The sequence below is a fragment of the Acartia tonsa genome, chromosome 2 (assembly GCF_053477335.1).
Source record: "Acartia tonsa isolate MP-2025a chromosome 2, ASM5347733v1, whole genome shotgun sequence".
Lineage (NCBI taxonomy): Eukaryota > Metazoa > Arthropoda > Copepoda > Calanoida > Acartiidae > Acartia > Acartia tonsa.
In genome coordinates, this window is record NC_137261.1 from 16,336,151 (window position 1) to 16,356,144 (window position 19,994).

General features: G+C 32.1%; 1 protein-coding gene across 1 annotated transcript in view; it reads right to left on the reverse strand.

The window, feature by feature from the left end:
• Positions 1-14,662, reverse strand: part of LOC145305701 (uncharacterized) — a 62,192-nt gene extending 47,530 nt beyond the window's left edge. Inside the window, exon 1 of the mRNA XM_080147424.1 lies at positions 14,435-14,662. The gene's annotated coding sequence lies outside the window, so the exon portion shown is untranslated. The remainder of the gene's footprint in view (positions 1-14,434) is intronic.
• Between the last annotated feature and the right edge of the window lie 5,332 nt (positions 14,663-19,994).

Sequence of the window (19,994 nt, forward strand, 5' to 3'; positions counted from 1 at the left end):
TTGTTGGGGTAAAGTTGGCGTATAACTTGTTTTTTTTTAATGTAACTGAAGGAGAGTGGGTAAGAAGGGGGGTAAAAAAGGAAAGGGTGTTGTGAGAAAAATATTCCTTTAGAATTGTTTGTCAGAATCACATTCCCTTTTTACTGGTTGTAACCTATAACAGGATTAATTCGAAAATATAATTGGTAATTTCAGCTGCTTTTTCGTGATTCTGGAGAGCATTGCTTCGTAGCAAAGTCGTCCTTTTTTGTCGACCCCCAAATATTATGTTGGCTATTCATTATTCCTGGGTTGTAGTAAAAGTGAAAAAAAAACCTAAATTTTATTTCATTCTTATAGCATGAAAATAGATCAAAGGAAACTTACCTAAAAAAACAGATGTTATTATTAAATAAATTTTAAACAGGCTGTCTTATCGAAGCATCTTGCTAACCACTGGACCGATATGGTACTCCATTACATTAAAAGTACTTCTAGGTCCAGATAAAGTTTTGGATAAATCAAGCAAAATCATCACAATTACCCCCCCTCTCCCCTTACTTTCATATTCTTAATTTTTAAAAGCGAAGCTTTTCTATAATTAGGGTCGGTCCGTCAGTACGTCCGTCCGTAACGGATACCTTTTTTCTTTAATTAGGGCATGTTGGAATTGTCCAATCGATTTTAAACTTTGCATGGTGATTCCTGTAGTAGTTAGGTACGATTTAGAAAGTGTAGTTACTCTATAATCATTACAAGAATGTCCGTACGTCCATTTTAAATGTGATGATATTTTTACTTTTTAACAACAAATTTTTATGTGATCTAATAATCCAATTGATGTGATTTTTGGTATACAGATTCCTGGGACAACAAAACACAATATTATGAGCAAAGCAACTCTATAGTAAAGTCCTAAAAATGTAAGTATGTCCAAAAACAATATTCTGTATCAAGCAGTTTTTCAACAAATTTACTTACAGTTTTGCTTCGACTCTTATTCTGATTATTCAGTTCTGACACTATAATGTTAATGTCCGTTTGTTCTATCGTTTCAGAGCTTCGCTTTTATGGATGTTTTCATCCTTGTTAATTTGTACATGGTTATTATTTGAATGATCTGTCCTTGATATTTAAAAACAGGTTGACCTAATAAGAGCATTTGACTGGAATCTTAATCACAACTTTACGCAATATTGCAAGAGCTACTATTCCCTTTGTGCAATTTTTCTAAATATGTGCTTCGAGTACCATCCGTCTAAATATCCTGTGGACCCAAATAATTGGAAAATTGTAAAAAGAATGCATTGATCTAAAGGGATAAGACGATAGCTGATAGATTGATGTATATCCCCAATGATGATACACATAATTACCCCAACCAATCAAAAATCAAGTTCTAAGAATTGTTGAGCCAACGAATAAGACAACATTATTATAAAACTTTTGGGACCGGTGTAATAAACAGCCCGATGTCCCATCCCTCTCCGAAAAGAATGTCATTTAATACCGACTAATTGATACTGACCTTTCTCTTATTTTAAAAAACTTTTGGCTTTTTTAATTGGCTTAACAAAACATTTTAAAAATCTATGAAAAATATCTTATAATAATTTAATTATTAAAACACATATTTGTGAATAATTAAATTCTTAACCCTTATAGTTGATCTAAACTGTAAATAGGGTTGGGCCGGATACTTTTTTGGCCGGATACCTGATATCCGGCTGATTTATAATGCCGGATATCCGGTTCCGGTCGGATATCTGGCCAACGTTCGATATCCGGCAATTTACCGGATATCCGGCGTTAAAAATCAGCCGGATATCATGAAACCGGATAGTTTTAATATCCGGTATCTGGCCGGATTTTGAAAATAGCCGGATATCCATCCGGATAACCAGCCAGACCGGATATCCGGCCCAACCCTAACTGCAAACATGTGTAAAATTCCAAAATATTTCTGTGTCTTATCATGTGTGTTTGTGTGTGTTTTTTTTGCTGTGTGTGTGTAAGCATATTTTCCAAAGCAAAACTTTTCTATAATTAGGGTCGGTCCGTCTGTCCGTAACGGTTGGCTCTTTTCGTTAATTTAAACAGGCTAGAATTGTCCTATCGATATCAAACTTTGTAGGGTGATTTCTATATTAGGTATGTAATATATAAAACGCCGTAGCAACTCTATAATCGTTACCAGAATGTTCGTACATCCATTATAAACATTTAACATTATTCACATTTTTAACAACAAATTTTTAAGTGATATAATAATCCGATTGATATGATTTTTTGAATACTGATTTCTATTACTACAAGGTACATTCTTGTAAACTCTATAATCTAGTCCTAAATATGTAAGTATGTCCTTAAACAGTATCATGTATTTAATCAATTTTGTTTAGCTTAAGCATTAATATTCTACTTATTGAGTTCTAACACTCTACAAGTGTTAAAGTTCGTTTGTCCTACCGTTTCAGAGCTTCGTTTTTTTAGTGTGTGTGTGTGTGAGTATCTTATTTTTTTGTGTGTGTATCTTTTTCTGAGTTTGTGTACAGAATTTTACTTTATTGCAAAACAAACTTGATCATTTTTACGAATGTAACAAGGAAACTTAAGTTCATAAAAAATGCAATAGTTTACAGTAAAACAGTATTACACTAGTCCCCAAAGTTATATAACAACGTTTCCTTATTCGTTAGCTTAAAAACTTACAACAAAAATTTTGATTACACGACATTTGTCTGAAAGTCCTCACCATGTATGCTACCTAAATATTGAATTCACACATCAATTTCTTTATGCCTTTATTGATGACGCGGTGTTGGCCGATATTCAAACCCATCACCTTCCCATCAGACAAAAAGTTTTAATAAGCGAATAAAACTTCAGATTAGACCCTTATAAATAGCTTTAAGAGACACTGAAAATAAATCATTAAAGTTGACATATTTTTATGCAAGGTTATGTTATTTTGTCAGTTGCCTAAGATTTCGAAGCTGCACATTTGTTCAGGATGGATATTTAAGTTATATCATTTTTAATTTAAGTCGTAGGATGGTATTAGTCTATTTTCTGCATTTCCTTATCTTTTTTAACACAGATACCCTAGATCGTATGGGCGCTGCAGCTACTTGAAATAAAAAGGTTACATGTTTAAGATTTAAACCTAATCCAAACATATGTGAAAAGGTTTAATATAGTCAATCTTATAAAGTCGTTCTGTTGTAGTGACGTAATGACGTTCAGACATGAGACAGAGTCAAAGAGTAGGTTTGGTCCTAAAAAAGTATTGGTCAGTTTCTCTCTCTCTCTCTCATATTTTCTTCCCTTTCTCTATCTCTTTAAATGCAAAACAAAATGATATGTTTAGATAGTCTTACGCAAAAAGCTTTTATCTTTTTACAAGGTTAATGATATCCATAACTAGCAAATCATGTTTTTTATTCATATGCAGAGATGCAGAGAACTTTTAAATAACTCTAGATTCTTGTTTTAATTCATTACTTATTATTTTTGTACTTATGAATCACACTGATCAAATAGTGAATTTCAAACATCCAAAAATATTATAAATACACAATGAATTGAAAAGTAGATTATCATAGGTAAGAGGCGTCTACACAAGTCATTCCGTAACAAATGAAATATTTCCATTCATCTCAGGAATCTAAAGGGATAAGACAATGACTGTCAAATTAATGTACATTCCCAATGTTGAAAAAATTATCCACTCTGTAGATTACAATTAGTGGTTGAAACGTTTGGACACTCCACTTAATGAACCATTTAATCAAAATTCAATAACAGTCTCCAAAGTTGTTAAGCCAACAAATAAGACAACGTTATTATAAAACTTCTGGGTCTAGTGTCATAAACTAATGTTATAAAAAAATGTCCACTCCCTCTCTGCGTCTGTCTGTCTGTTTGTCTGTCTGTTTGTATGTTTGTTTGTACCGAAGGATCTCGCCAACCGCTGAACTGATCGGGTTCTCCTTAACAGGGTAGCTTTTTATAGGTCCCTGCCAAGAAAAATAGCCCATAGAAAAAAATTGAAAAAGATTGGGGTTGGGATAGGGGTGTGACCAACCACTTTCCCCCCGCCCAATTTTTTTAAAATCTAAATTTAAATAAATTGGTTTTGGGATTCAATTCCTCCCTCCTCAAGTGCCACTAGAGGCCTCCAGGTGGCGAAACCGCTAGTTGTATACATAGTGCAATCTATTTTCTGAAGAACAAAGTTATAGAGCAGTTTTGATATTAAGCAAACTAGTTTAAATAGTAATAAAAAATAAAATGTAACTAATGCCCCAGGCACTCTCATTAAGTGTTTACAAGTAGTATAAAGTATGACCGTGTTCTTGGTTACAGTTTGTAATGTTTGCTTTGTGTACAAGAAAAATCAAAAAATCTTTACAAATTTTAATTTTTCATAAAACTATTTCGAAAAAATGACAAGCCCAAGAAATACAGATCTATCTATAATACAAGGTATTACGAAGTTTGTTGTTGTTTGTTTGTTTGTACCGAAGGATCTCGCTAACCGCTGAACAGGGTGGCTTCTAATAGGTCCCGGGAAGGTTTTATAACTATTTTTTAAAAACTAAAATAATAAAATATGTAAAAAGGCTCTAGGGGCGAATCCGCTAGTACTGAATATTTTAATACTTCTTTTTTTGTGAATGCACTATAAAGCAAAATAGTAAAAAATAGTCAGAGAGTATACAATTATTATGTACAAATCTTAGCCTTTTCGTATATAATCTAAATCATGGGTAAACGAGAATTACATTAGCCGCAACAATTGTGTGTCTACATATGACTTCATACTTATATATAACATATACATCTTCACATATATAAATATTTAGGGTGGCCAAAAAAAACTTACTTTTAAACATTGCTTTATTTCTTGTTAGCCCTATCCTCTTATATAAAGTAGTAAGGTTTTATGTCAGAGGCTGAAAATCTCAATAACTTCTGAACTAAACTGGTTCACTAATTTAGATATTTTCATTTAGGTCCTTTGATGAATTTAGCCTTTTTTTATTTTCAGATTTAAGTGTTTTTCAGCTATTTTCTAGCCCCTCTGCCCCCTCGAAAATAGAGACACTAGAAACTCTAGGGGCGTAACCACTAAGTAAGATATACAGTAAATTTAAAGAATTTAAATAAATAAAAAAATTTAAAAATTGATGTGTGTATGTGTGTATGTGTAGCCATAGTTTCTCAAAGTAGTCATGGATTAATGAAAATAGAATATACGTGATATATATTATGACAGGGAAAACATTGTCGTCATATTAGGTGGCTAACATGGACAGCACATGCGGTCATTTAATTCATCCAGTAGGAGGGGAGGGAATGGGGTAAGGAATGTAAGAATCATTATTTTAGCCAGCTACAATTTTGCTATTATAATTCACAACTAGATGAAACAAATGCAAATATGAAAGAAAAAAGCATAATCTTCTATAAAAATACTTTACTAACATGTTTTTTTCTTCTTTTTCCCATAAACATTCGTATTTAAAATGCCTTAAAAAAATGTATAGGTAAATTATGCATGTTTATTATTTTAATATTAATCCTTAACGATCGGGGAGGGGGGGGGGCGTTAAATGCCCCCCCCCCCCCCGCCCTCCGTTTATTTCTATCTCATTTTCTTTGACTTACTTAAGGTCGGAAATTCTTTATCAAAGAGCGGACTAGCTCTAATAGGAATGAGATAATAGGGGGGGGGGGGGGGCGTTGAACGCCCCCCCTCCCGACTGATTAAGGTGCGGCAAGGGGCCCGACTGTTAAGGGTTAATTTTAATAAAAAAGTTAATCTTACTTTTTTTATGGGTCAATCCGTAAGTGTATGTTTAATATGTATGTTAGACTTATTGAGACAGTCATTAAAATTTTTTCTCTTGTACATTCAACAAACATTGTAGCGGGACAAAGTGTCTCAAAAATCAGACAAGGGACGTCATAAAAATGAGGGAGATTAGAGGAGAAGTGGAAAAGAAAACCCCTAAAAAAAGATGGATAATTCTTCATTTTTATGACGTCACATGGCTGATTTTTGAAAATTTCATCTCGCTACCAAATATATGCTTTGCAGGTAGGGATGAGACATTGGACTGTTAATTACACTGGTACCCAAGGTTTTACAATAAAGCTTTCTTATTTGTTGGCTTAACAACTTTAGGGACTATTACAGTCATTAAGTCAAGTGTTCAAAAGTTTCAACCAATAATTTAATCTACAGAAGGGGTAATTTGTGTATCATCATTGGGGATGTTTGTACAATAATTTATCGGCCATTGTCTTAACCCTTTAAATCCCTGTGTACATATACATGTTATTTATTTACAGACATATTTTTTTGTTTTGTTCTCATTGATAAAATTGCTATTATCTCAGTTCCTATTAGAGCTAGAGGGCTAAAAAATTTTGTGCAAGTCCCCTGTGTTATGATGAATTTCCGACCTTAAGTAAGTCAAGGTCAATTTTCGCTTCCTTCACCCTTTTATTTAACAACCTTTGTTTTTAGGTCCTTTTTTACTTAAAAATTTCAAACGGCTGTAATTTTTTTATTTTTGAAGCTAGAATACAAATTTTTTAGCAGAAAATGTTTATCTTTATGTAAATTTTATATTTGAAATATCAAAATATAATTTCAGCGGCCGCAGCTGTACTTGGCAGCTGCCAGCTGCTGCAGTCGGCGGGAAAACGGCGGCGGATCTTTATGAAATTTTAATACATTATGTAGACTTGTAAGATAAGCTTAAGTTTGAAATTTGAAGTCTCTAAGTCAAAAATTGCGGCCACAGGAGTATTTTAAAGATTTCTGGAGACCTGGAGGATCAGGACCTGCAGGATCATACCTGGAACCTAAAATTGACTTGAACACCTGTATTTAATATGAGGATGTACTACTAGAGGATATTTTAGTATATTGGTAAGATAAAATGCTTTGTTTAAGTCAAAAAAATATTTTTGCTCTTTACCTGAATGACCCTGCCAGGTTTGCTGGTTTGCTGGCATCCTGTGCCCGCCAGGATGGAGATATTCAAAAAATTTCAACTCTCAGTTATGTCTCATACCCACACTTAAAAAGTCAAGCAGTTTGGGCTCTTTATCTTTTACACACAGAAAATGAGATAGAAAAAACCGGATGGGGGGGCGTTCAACTCCCCCCCCCCCCCCCGACTGTTAAAGGTTAATATCATAAAATTATCTCATTTATTTTTACTTAAAATGTCAAGCATGTCTGTCTGTCTGTCTGTTATGCTTACTTTTTAGTTCCATCTGCTTCGCTATTTTTGATCAGTTTTTGTATTTATTAGCTTAGCTAATTATCAATGTTTTCATCCTTGTTTCTAACATTGATATTTTAGGTAGGGTTGGATATCGGATATCTGGCTGATTTTTAATGCCGGATATCCGGTTCCGTCCGGATATCTGGTCAACGTTCGATATCCGGCAAATTACCGGATATCCGGACGGATAACCGGATATGCGACTTAAAAAACCAGCCGGATATCCTGTTACCGGATAGTTGTAATATCCGGTATCCGGCCGGATATCCGGCCGGATAAACGGCACAACCGGATATCCGGCCCAACCCTAATTTTAGGATTTTACTATTTATACATTCAAAGAATTCTTATATAATCATTAAAAAATAGGGAAAATAATATAATAAAATACGTTCAAATTAGTAGCTGCGCCCGTATCATATAGGAGCTCTGCATTCTAAGGGGTAAGAAAGGGGTAGAAAATACCCTTAAACCAACTCAAAGATTTAATTGTCTTGAACCATCCTGGGGCCTAAATTAAGCTTCCCTGAATAGGAAAAAAGTGAGGGTAAGTAGTTGGTGAAATATAAAGCTTCAGACAGTAAAAAAAAAACATTTTATTTATAATAGAATATGTAGTATATGACTTATGGATAGTTAAATAACAAATACTTCTCAAATACTTCCAAATAAAAAGAACCTTTAAAGATCTTTAAAGGGCTAATCCTATTATATAAAGTAGTAAGGTTTTCGTATGAACTGATATGGTTCTCCTTTGCAATTTTGCTTTTCTTAGTTCCTGTGAAGGTTTGTAACTATTTTTGAGGAGGGTACCACCACCCTTATAAGAGAAATCATTTATGGAAAAAAAAGACCAACCCACAAAAAAACTATTTTATAAACAGAAAATTAAAAATGGGGGTAGGGACAGGGTCGACTTCACCCACTCACACACATCAAGTTCCCCTAGAGGCCTCTAGGGACGTATCCGCTAGTTAAGATATAAAGCAACAATTGTTAACGAGAAATTAAACATCTTGATATTGATTATATTTTCAGGAAATCTAAAAAGTCGAGCACTTATAGATAACGAAATAATTTTACCCTAAATCCAACATTATTCCCCTTTTAGAGAAAAAAAGCAAGGATGATAGCATCCAAAGAAGATAGACAAAGAGCAAACAATAATAAATCAAATAACTTTCCAAATCAGCCAAATTAAAATTATTTCCTTCTTCGGCTGGACGGACAGACAGACGGACAGATAGGCTGATGGTGGATATTCAGACAGAAAGGCTGCCGAACAGGCATGTGGACTTATAGAGTTGCTTCGCAAGGAAAAACTGTTTCCCCAGGATTAAGACAGTTTAACTGTTGACGGTCATTAGCCCAGCGGAATATGTCAAACTCAACAATTAACTAATGCATTTTCAAAAATAACAAAGATGACAAAATCCATAAAAGCGAAGCTCTAAAATCATAAGTAAGGACAAGTGAACAATAACTCGTTTAGATTGACAGAACTTAATAAGCAAAACATTAATATTTAATTCTAAACGCAATTGTAAAAAAATAGGATACTGTCTAGAGGACTCACTTACATATTTAGGACCTAATTATAAAGATGCTTTGCTTATAACATTGTACTTTGTTGTCCTAGGAATCAGTATTCCAAAAGTCAGGTCAACTGGATAATTATATCACATAAAAATTTATTGTTGAAAAAGTTAAAAATAAATTTGTTTAAAATGGACTTACGGACATTCTGGTAACGATTATTATTTGCTATGTTTTCTTAATCGTACCTAACCAAAATCTAAATCACCATGCAAAGTTCGATAAAACAATTCTAACATTCTTAAATTAACGAAAAACTATTAATTCCAGACGAACGGACTGACCCTAATTATACAAAAGCTTCGCTTTTAAAAATCTTTCAATTTTTTCATTTTGTCTCAGATACACATACATTTTGTCTCTTTCTTACTTCTGAGTCTTGAATACATAATTTAGTTTTCATTCTTGACCCCAAATACAATTAGCTTTTTATCATTCTAGGTTTACAAAATTTTAACCTGAATTATTGAATCATTTAAAAACGTTTCTCGTTTTCATTTGAAACCGATTAAAATCCGGTGGATTAGAACCGGTTCTCATCCATACGAAAAAAACTATGTCTAGCATCGTATTATATCCAGTTTTCTACGAATATAGAAATGTACAATCATAAGATATAAATAACTATTCTCGTTTTCATTTAAAACCGATTAATATCCGGTGGATTAGAACTGGTTTTCATCCATACGAAAACACTATGTCTAGCATCGTATTTTTCCAGTTTTCTACGAATATAAAAATGTACAATCATGCATCGTTGGTTTTAATCTTATAATTGTACATTTTATATCCGAGGAAAGCTGTTTATGATACGATGTGAGAAATAACTATTCTGGTACATAGTTATCCTTTAATTGAAAAAAAATCAATTTGCTTATTTGATCAGTATAAATAAAATAATAGTTATTTCTCGTATCGTATTATAAACGGCTTTCCGCGGATATAGAATGTACAATTATAAGATTAAAACTAGTTTTTTTAGCCCCGAGGTGCCGGAGGCACCGGCTAAAAAAACTGGTTTTAATCTTATGATTGTACATTTCTATATTCGTAGAAAACTGGATATAATACGATGCTAGACATAGTTTTTTCGTATGGATGAGATCCGGTTCCTATCCACCGGATTCGAATGAATACGAGAAAAGATATATTGTTACTTGGATGTAGCAACAAAAGTTAATGTACTCTAATGAGTGAAACTTGCAGCTGGCTATAAAAACACTACCCAACATCCAATATCTTTACTCCGTACCCTCACCAACTATTGGATAAACAATTTTACTAATAAATAAGGTCCATAATAGCAACCTAAATTGACGAAAAATTTGCCCCTGTTAATATATCCACGTATTCTATTTCAATTAATATTTTTTTTCATTTGCTTTAAATAAACAAATAATTAAAATAAAAATAACAAGTCCAATCTTTCATTTGATTAAATGAGGAGTTTGAAAGATTTGAGGGGGGTAATTTAAACATTTTGAAGAGTAAAAGGAGTGGTTTACAGTTTCAGAGGAGTTTTCATTTTAATATCCGCAGAAAGTTGTCCATAAAACAATGCTATAAATAACCATAAATCAATTTAAATTTACCAACGACAATAAAAAACGGATTACTATTCTATGTTATTCAATATCTCTATAGAAACTATAGAAAAAATGCAAATACATAAACCTGAAGAACTAAATGAAAATATGATAAATATATTTGTATCCTCAGCATGATTGAGGAGGAAATGTTTCAAGAGCTAAAATTTCAACGCTTGTCAACACAAGTGTAAAAAAACACCTCACATTTACTTTTTTTCACCATAAAATATTTTAATATTTTTCTTTAAAAAAATGCTCAAAAATAAAATCTATCACAAACAGTTTAGTCAGTTGCACATTTTAAATATGAATGTTGATAGAACAAGGATGACAACATCCACAAGTAGCGAGGCACTAAAAAATCATGGATAAACTAACGGACATAGTTAATTATAATGTAAATGTTCAGTTGTCTTTTGAAAACTAACTAGAACGTGCCTTTGGCATCTTTGGGCTAAAAACTGCTTTTAATCCTAAAATTGTACATTTTATATCCGTGGAAAACTGTTTATAATACGATGCGAAAAATAACCAGTATGACTTTTGTTGCATGGCCGACGGAACGACTGAAAAAAGTAATTTGTATACTGGATGCTGGATTACCTTTAACAGAGAAAATAAAGAAAAATGCTACATACCCTTTCATCCATGCATTAAACACATTTAAGCAAGGACCAACAAAACTAAATATGGCTTAGAACTGGTTCTAATATAGCTGATATTAATCGGATTCAAAGCCATACTGGAAAATGATATTCTTGTTATACGCCTTTGTTGCAACAAAATTATTTTTAGCCTAGAAAAAAAAAAGAAATAAAGTATTGAAAGCTGAGAATATTTGTAGATAAAGGTTAAACTATGCAATTCTTCAACATTTTTTTTCTAGGCTACTAGAGAAAGAGGAAATCAGGGATCTAAAGGGATAAGTCAATGACGAGATATTGATGTACATCCCTAATTATGTTACACAAAATGTACCCTTCTTTAGATTACAATTAGTGGTTAAAACGCTTGGACGCTGAACTTTAGGAATCAACCATCAAAATTTAATCAAAGTCCCCAAAGTTGATTAGCCAACGGATAAGAAAAAGTTATTATAAAATTTTAGAGACTAGTATGATTAACAGCCCAATGTACCCTCCCTCCCTTGGAAATGTTCGGAGAAACAAGGACAAGCATGTTCATTTGTGGCGGTGGTGTAACAACAAAAAGCTGCGAAAATTTCATAATTTTCCAGTATGGCTGATGATCGGTTCTAATATTCTGGATATTCGTCGGTTATCGGCCATACTGAAAAATTATGTCTAGCATCATATTATATCCTTAGGCATCTAGGGGCTAAAAAAATGGTTTTAATCTTATAATTGTACATTTTATATCCGCGGAAAGTTGTTTGTAATACCGTGCGAGAAATAACTATTCTAATGCTTTTAGACTAAAACTAAACAAAAACACGCGGCATCTTCCTTCAGGTTTTGGCGACTTTATATCTTTAATCCTATTGAGCCACAGCCAAATTCCAATTAGATAATTTGGCGGTTAAGCATTTTAAGTTTATATTTATTGTCTAGCCGCCGCAGTTTTGTTATGAAAATTACTGGGTCTACCAAAAAAAGAATAAAAACTGCGCATTTTATTATTTTAACCGTAATTATTGGGTCCTCAATAAGAATAAAAAATAAACCTGATTTTTATAAAATCTTAATAATTTTTAATTACTACTATTATTAGTAACTAGCGGCTACGCCCCTAGAGGCCTCTAGTGGCACTCTAAATTTTTTGTTTGTTAAAGTCTCTACGATAATTCTTTATGTTACGATAGGTACCTCTTTATGATACGTTGAAGTCTCCCAGATTTAAAAAAAAATTGCAATTTTTTTGTCATTCCTTTTAGGAGGGTGGTGGTAACCTCCCCCAAAATAGTTATAAACCTTCCCGGGATCCATGAGAATCTATCCTGTTAAGGAGAACCCGATCGGTTCAGCGGTTAGCGAGATCCTTCGGTACAGACACACAGATATACAAACAGACAAACATACTGTTACTTTAGTATAAGGATATACGCAAATGAAGCGTAAACAACATCATAAAATATCTAATGCAACATGTCCCTAATAATTTTCTCCATTTCTAGTCTCACTTTGTATTTGAATTAGATACAGTTTTTCTATCTTACACTAACTTAGTGACTGACTAACCAATAAATATAGAGAAGTTCTGCTGCTAACAATACGTTTATCTATCTACTGTTAATAAATCTATTGTCCATTCCTTGAAAAGAATTTCCCAAATGCAATTTTCATTATTTTTATCTTCTATGAGTTTTTATCGCCGCATGACGCTTTTGCTAAAATTTAGATTATTCTGAGCAGCATTCTCTGAATATCTAAAATCAGGAGGTTGACAGGTAGAATAATTTCTTGTGTCATTTGCCTAAATTGTTTACAGGCAGGGGGGCAGAAAGGGGGTAGATGGGGGCTGGAGGGTGGCTGGATAGGGAAAGGATGGGGGCAGTCAAAGCAGGGATATAAAGGGATAAGACAAATACCGATGAATATCACACATTTTGATACACAAAATTTTCCCTTTTGTAGATTACAATAAGTGGTCGAAACATTTGGACACTCAACTTAATGAACCAACCAATAAAAATTCAATAAAAGATCGCTTTGTTGTTAGGCAAACGAATAAGAAACTTTATTATGAAACTTTGGGGACAAGTGTAATATAAAGCCCAATGTCCCCTCCCTCCCTCCCTGCTGGCAAAGAGTGTTTAGGGAAGGCAGGTCATAACCTTAGGTATTAGTTTAATTATTCTGCAGATGCTGTATAGGAAAAAAGTTGCTACTTTTCTACACCTCAATTAATTAACTAATGTCGTACAAAAGTAAATTTAAATTCTTGCTTTGTTTTTTCTCTATTTAAGGGAATATTTTTAGAAAAGTAAAAACACTTTTTGAAACAATTTTAAAAATTTATTAAATGTTAACACAATACTGGTTGAGCCGTCTTAAAACAATAATCATAACCGATTAAATTAGATTATATAAAGTAGTAAGCTCTTTTGCCTATTGCAAAAGATCTTGGTGAACCTACAACAATTCTCCTTTATCCTGGAGCTTCTTATAGGTCCAGGGAAGATTTATAACTATTTTGAGGGAGGGTATATCCACCCTCGTAATCGAAATTGCCCCCAGGAAGAAATCTCCCCCCCTTCAAAAAATTTACTCAAATTGAAAATGGGGAGGTGGCTGATCGACCTTTAGTGTCCCTAGTTAAGTAAATAGTAAGATCTCATAATCGTTTAGATCGAACATTACACAATTTCAAAAGAATGTTAGTTATGGTCTAGGGAAGGTTTTAGAATGTCGTGTGGGGAGGAGGTTTCCTCCCCCAAATTGTATCATCTATTCTTTAAAAAAAATGTAGGGATAGGGTATGACCCTTAACCAAATTAATCTGGAAGTCTCAGAACAAAAATTTTAACAGCTTATGAAAAAAAGTCAATTAAGCGATGATAAAAACAACAAACAACTAATTGTAGGCGCTTTTAAATAGTTCTACTAGTTAATATGTATTACATATGATTTTTTAAATTGTACTATAATTGTAACAATTAATTTATCTCTTTACCGCTCAAATATCAAATTCACTTGTAAAAATAGCTGTATTATTTATTACTTGGGTGTTGCACCAAATTTTCATGATCTCTAAGAAAATGAAACTCGTTGCGGGCTAAAATAACGATAGCCTCCCCTACCCCTATCCATCCCCTTTACCTCATCAACTCCCCTCATACTAGATAAACGAATTGGCCAATAAATGAGTTCCACGTTAGCAACCTAATTTGACAGCTTTTTTCCCCTGTCAAAATATTAACGTATGTTCTAAATCTATTTCTGTAAATAACAATTATACAAAATATTAATGTATCAATTCAATAATTTCATAAAATTGAGCTACCTTTCTAGGGCCCTGCTGGCAAGCTGGCAGCGCTGCCCTTGGTAAAATATATAAGTTGCTCACTTCCCTGTCACCAGCCTCACTTGATATGTCACCTTTCAACACCCTTCTCATTAACAAAAAATGTTCTGATACGTTATCACTTTTTTTAGTTGGATAAATATTTGTATGTGTGTCCTGCTGGCATGCTGTGAGCTGTGCCCACTTACAGACTGTGTCCACCTCACTAAAGCATTTTCAAATATCGGATGGAATGATCGCCCTAGTGTGTGTGTGTGTGTGTGTGTGTTTGGGTGTGCATGTGTATGTGTGTGTGTGTGTGTGTGCATCCCCTAAATTCCACTGCCCCCTTTTTTACTCCTAAGAAAATGTCAAATATGCGCTTACAAAGATCTGTGGGCTATACACCAACATACTTTGCTGATATGTGGGGTATACATCTTTTATTAAAAAGCTGGCTTTCTTCTGAATAAATAAGGGTGTCAATTTTTAAAAGCAATATTTCTTAAACATAATGATAAACCTATAGCAATCATAAGAAATTAGCCAGATATGATTATCTATAGATCTTTTCTTAATTTGTTTGGCCCAGAAGTACCACTAATTTATATCTAAAGAAGGAGTAGTAATTTGGCGTATCATCATTGGGGATGTACATCAATTTATCGGTCTTTTCCCTTTATTATTTAGTACATAAATTCATCATTATGCTTCTTTCTGAACTATACCTTTACATTTTTGGAGCTAGCTTTTTATGTTTTTGAGGCTGATTCTACACAGAAAATATTATCTGAGGACAACTTAGCGGTCATACACACATACACACATGCAAATACTATATACTATAACTTCATATTCTTTAGGGTAGTGTCCTCTATCATATATTGAATATTTATATTTATAAACAAAGATATTCTTATCCATAAGAAGCCTTAAAAAAATATAACAACAGTTATTTAGCTTTGCCTTTGAAAACTATTTTGTCATAAAACAACATCTTTAATATTTATTTTAAGCCGCACACAAATTTATATTGAAATACTTCATTTAAATAATAGAAAAATTTAATGCTTTTATCAAAGTGGCTAAAAATGGAACACAGTAATAGTGTCTGACTGATTATGACGTAACAAAAAAAATTAGCCAATGAGAGGCCGTTATTGACCAATGGTAAAATTTATAGTGGCCTCTCATTGGCTAATTTTTTTGTTACGTCATAATCAGTCAGACACTATTACTGTGTTCCTAAAAATGAAATCAATGTTTTAAGTACTCCCTAGTAAAGGGATCCTAAAGATAAAATTTTAACGATAAATCGATACACTCTAAATTCTGTAGTATTAATTTATTGATTGAAAATAAGGTCACAACTATTTTGGCAGCAACAAATCCAAAATAAATAGTGCCAAAAGTATTTTTTGCCAAAGCATAAGATAACATAGTTGTAAAACTTTGGAAACCTGTGTAATTTACAGTTTTATGTCCCATTCGTCCCTGGTACATAAAAGCGGCTCCGCACTTAGAGGCCTCTAGAGCCACGTAAAATTGTTTCTTTTCAATCTAAGTGAAAATCGGATATTTTCCAAAAATATTTTTTCATTGATAAATAGTGTTAGTTATGTTTTTAGCTAATTGCAAAAATGTCCGCAGGGCGGCGTATTTTTATTTATTTTTTTATTTTTGTTGATTTCTCTTGGGAGGATAATGGTATCCTCCCAAAATAGTTATAAACCTTCCCGGGACATATGAGAAGCTACCCTCGTGAGGAGAACCCGATCGGTTCAGCGGTTAGCGAGATCCTTCGGTACAGACAAACAGACAAACATCATATTACTTTATTATAAGGATTTTATATTTCCGAAAGTATTTGCATTGTTTTAAGATAAATTTAAACATTACCATACTCCTCCCTTTATGTTTTAGTGAGTGTTAGATTTTTAAAGCAAATATTTTAATTTTTCTGATAAAATAGTTTTTACAATTTTAATAATGTTATATTTATAATGTCTGTCAGTCTGAAGCTTAAGATACCGGTAACTTCTAAACCAATCGGGCTCTAATAATTTATCGTTTAAAACGACGTTGTCGGTAGATAAAAATTACATAGGGGCCTAATTTGATTATGCATCTGTGAATTTTCTTAATTAACCAGCTAAAAAGTAGTTTCAAATATACTTTTTGCTGTACTTATGGACATAATGTAATTGATTATCCTATTATATAAAATAGGAAAACCTATATGGTTTCCCTTTACAGTGAAGCTTCTTAAAGGTTCAGAGAAGGTTTATAAATATTTTGTGGGAGTCTCAATTCTTTCGTGATAAATTGCTTATTGAAAAAAATTTGCCCCCCATCCCAAATTTTTGTCTGTTAACTTTTACTTCCCAGTATATTGTATTTCAGCTAAATTAGAGCCACACCACACCATCTATTCTCTTACCTAATTTTTATTGTAATATAGAGCTAAATTAAAGCCATACCACCTATTCTCTTACCTAATACTTTATTTTGATATTTAGCTAAATTAAAGCCACACCACTTATTCTTTTACCTAATTTTTATTGTAATATAGAGCTAAATAAAAGTCAAACCATCTATTATCTTACCTAATTTTGCATTGTAATATTTATCTGAGTAAAAGTCAAACCCCCTATTCTCTTACCTAATTTTTCATTGTAATATTTAGCTAAATCAAAGCCACACTATTCTCTTACCTAATCTTTATTGTAATAATTAGCTAAATAAAAGCCACATTATTCTCTTACCTAATTTTTTATTGTAATATTTAGCTAAATAAAAGCCACATTATTCTCTTACCTAATTTTTTATTGTAATATTTAGCTAAATAAAAGCCACATTATTCTCTTACCTAATTTTTTATTGTAATATTTAGCTAAATAAAAGTCAAACCACCTAGTATCTTACCTAATTTTTCATTGTAATATTTAGCTAAATAAAATCCACACCACCTATTCTCTTACCTAATTTTTCATTGTAAAATTTAGCTAAAATAAAACCAAACCACCTATTCTCTTACCTAATTTTTTATAGTTATATATAGCTAAAATAAAGCCACACCACCTATTATCTTACCTAATTTTTTATTGTAATATTTAGCTAAATTAAATCCACACCACCTATTCTCTTACCTAATTTTGCATTGTATTATTTAGTTAAAATAAAGCCACACTACCTGTTCTCTTACCTAAATTTTCATTGTAATAATTAGCTAAAATAAAGAAACATCACCTATTCTCTTACCTGATTTTTCATTGTAATATTTAGCTAAATTAAAGCCACACTATTCTGTTACCTATTTTTTTTAGTAATATTAAGCTAATATAAAGTCACACCATCTATTCTCTTACCTAATTTTTTTTGTATTATTTAGCTAAAATAAAGCCACACCACCTATTCTCTTACCTAATTTTTCAAACTTTCCTCCATCAAGAAAATCATTAATCTGCTTTTTCTAGTCTAAAACAAATTCATGTTATGATTTTCCTAAAACTGAGAATACATTGTTTTCAGGATAAATTTAACCTTTTGCCTGTTTTTCTTAATGTTTAATACATTGTACCTCTCATTAAGAAGTATGTGTGCAGCTTCTTAGTAACTTAATTTGTTCCTCCCACGTCTGAAAGCTTAAAAACGCAAAAAATAAAGAGCTACAGGAAATATACCTCGTTGGATTTTAATTAAATATTATTGAATATCATTGATATCACTAGTAACTCAGACAGAGGGGGGGGGGGGATGGGAATTTTATAAGAACGTTTTCTTACTCGTTGACTTTAGGGACTTGAGTGAATTTTGATTGGTTGGATCATTAATTGAGTGTCGTCCAAACGTTTCAACCATTAATTGTAATCTACAGAAGGGTTGATTTTGTGTATTAATATTTGGGATGTACATCAATTTATTGGTAATTTCTTATTCCTTTAGATCCTCGCTTTTGATACTAAAGAAGGTGTATCAACTTTTTTTTTATAGCTAGCCGGTTCTTTTAGTAAGTAGTAGATGTAAAATTTTTCATAGAATTCAGATATGCAATCGGTTTTTTTTGTAGACCTCTTATTTTTTAAGTAATTTAAGTTTTTTAAAAAAATAATTAAGTCGGTTTTAAGGTACTAAAACGCAACAAAAAAAATGAAGAAAATGGCCAGTAAGAACAAAAATAGTAAGATCTTTAATTTGACACCTTACTTTTAAAATTCTGTTGAGTAATTATTGAAAAAATCTATTTTTTTAACCTCGGTTTAATAAAAACTTTAGACCTAAATATTTTCTCAAACAGACATAAAAAACATGGGTTCATATATACCTTTAGAATCAGAAAAATATTACGAATCCATTGTAAGTAAAATTGAAAAAAAGTAAAAAAATTAAAAATTAAACAAATGGCCAATTGTATTTTTTGTTCAGGCAACACTATCGTCTTCCCTTTTTTACCCCCTCTTTACCCCCTCTTTACCCCCTTCCCATTTTTATACTCAATTCAAAAATTAAGACCTTGCCTGTACAATATAATATGATATTTTCATATAATTCCTTTTATTGTAGTTTATATACTATATTGTAAACTTTTTTTTCAATTTTGCTTACAATGAATTCGTAATATTTTTCTGATTCTAAAGGTATATATGAACCCATATTTTTTTATCTGTGAAATAATAAAATTAAGTTCAAAGTTTTTATTCTCGTGGGTTTAAAAATATCGATTTTTTCAATAATTACCTGACAGAATTGAAAAAGTAAGGTGTCAAATTAAAGATCTTACTATTTTTGTTCATAATGGTCATTTTCTTTCTTTTTTTTTGTTACATTTTAGTACCTTAAAATCGACTTAATTTTTTTTTTAAACTTAAATTACTTAAAAAATAAGAGGTCTACAAAAAAACCGATTGCATATCTGAATTCTATAAAAAATTTTACATCTACTACTTACTAAAAGAACCGGCTAGCTATAAAAAAAAAAGTTGATACACCTTCTTTAGGCAAGTTAAATCAATGATTTATTCTAACCCTATACTTGTACAATGAGACATGTTAATTAAGTACTGTGCTTCTATTGCATATGTTTATTCCTGATAGTTAATGTTTGTCACTCATCAGCTAAGATTGTATGTGTGGTGCAGGGATAAGACATTATGCAAAAATTGATGTTCACCCTGAAATGCGATAACAAATAACCCTTCTGTATATTAAAATTATTTGTGGAAAAGTTTTTACATCCCAATCAAGAAAGTCTTTAGTCAAATAATGAGATACAGTGTTATAAAACTTTGGGTACCAGTATACTCTACATGTCCCCTATATCCCTGGTTTAGTGTTCTTTTTGGTGATTGTAATGGTTATTTATCGCATTTATTCCGTGGAGATTAAAATTTATCAGATTAAAACCAGCTTTGTTAGCCCCAAGGGGCTGAAGGCCAGTGCTCCCAAACTGTTATTAACTTTTATTTATAATTAATTGCATTATTAGTGGGAAATTGTCTGTATTACGATAATATATATGTTTTTAAAGTATGGCTGAGAACCAGATCTTGTTAATTGTTAC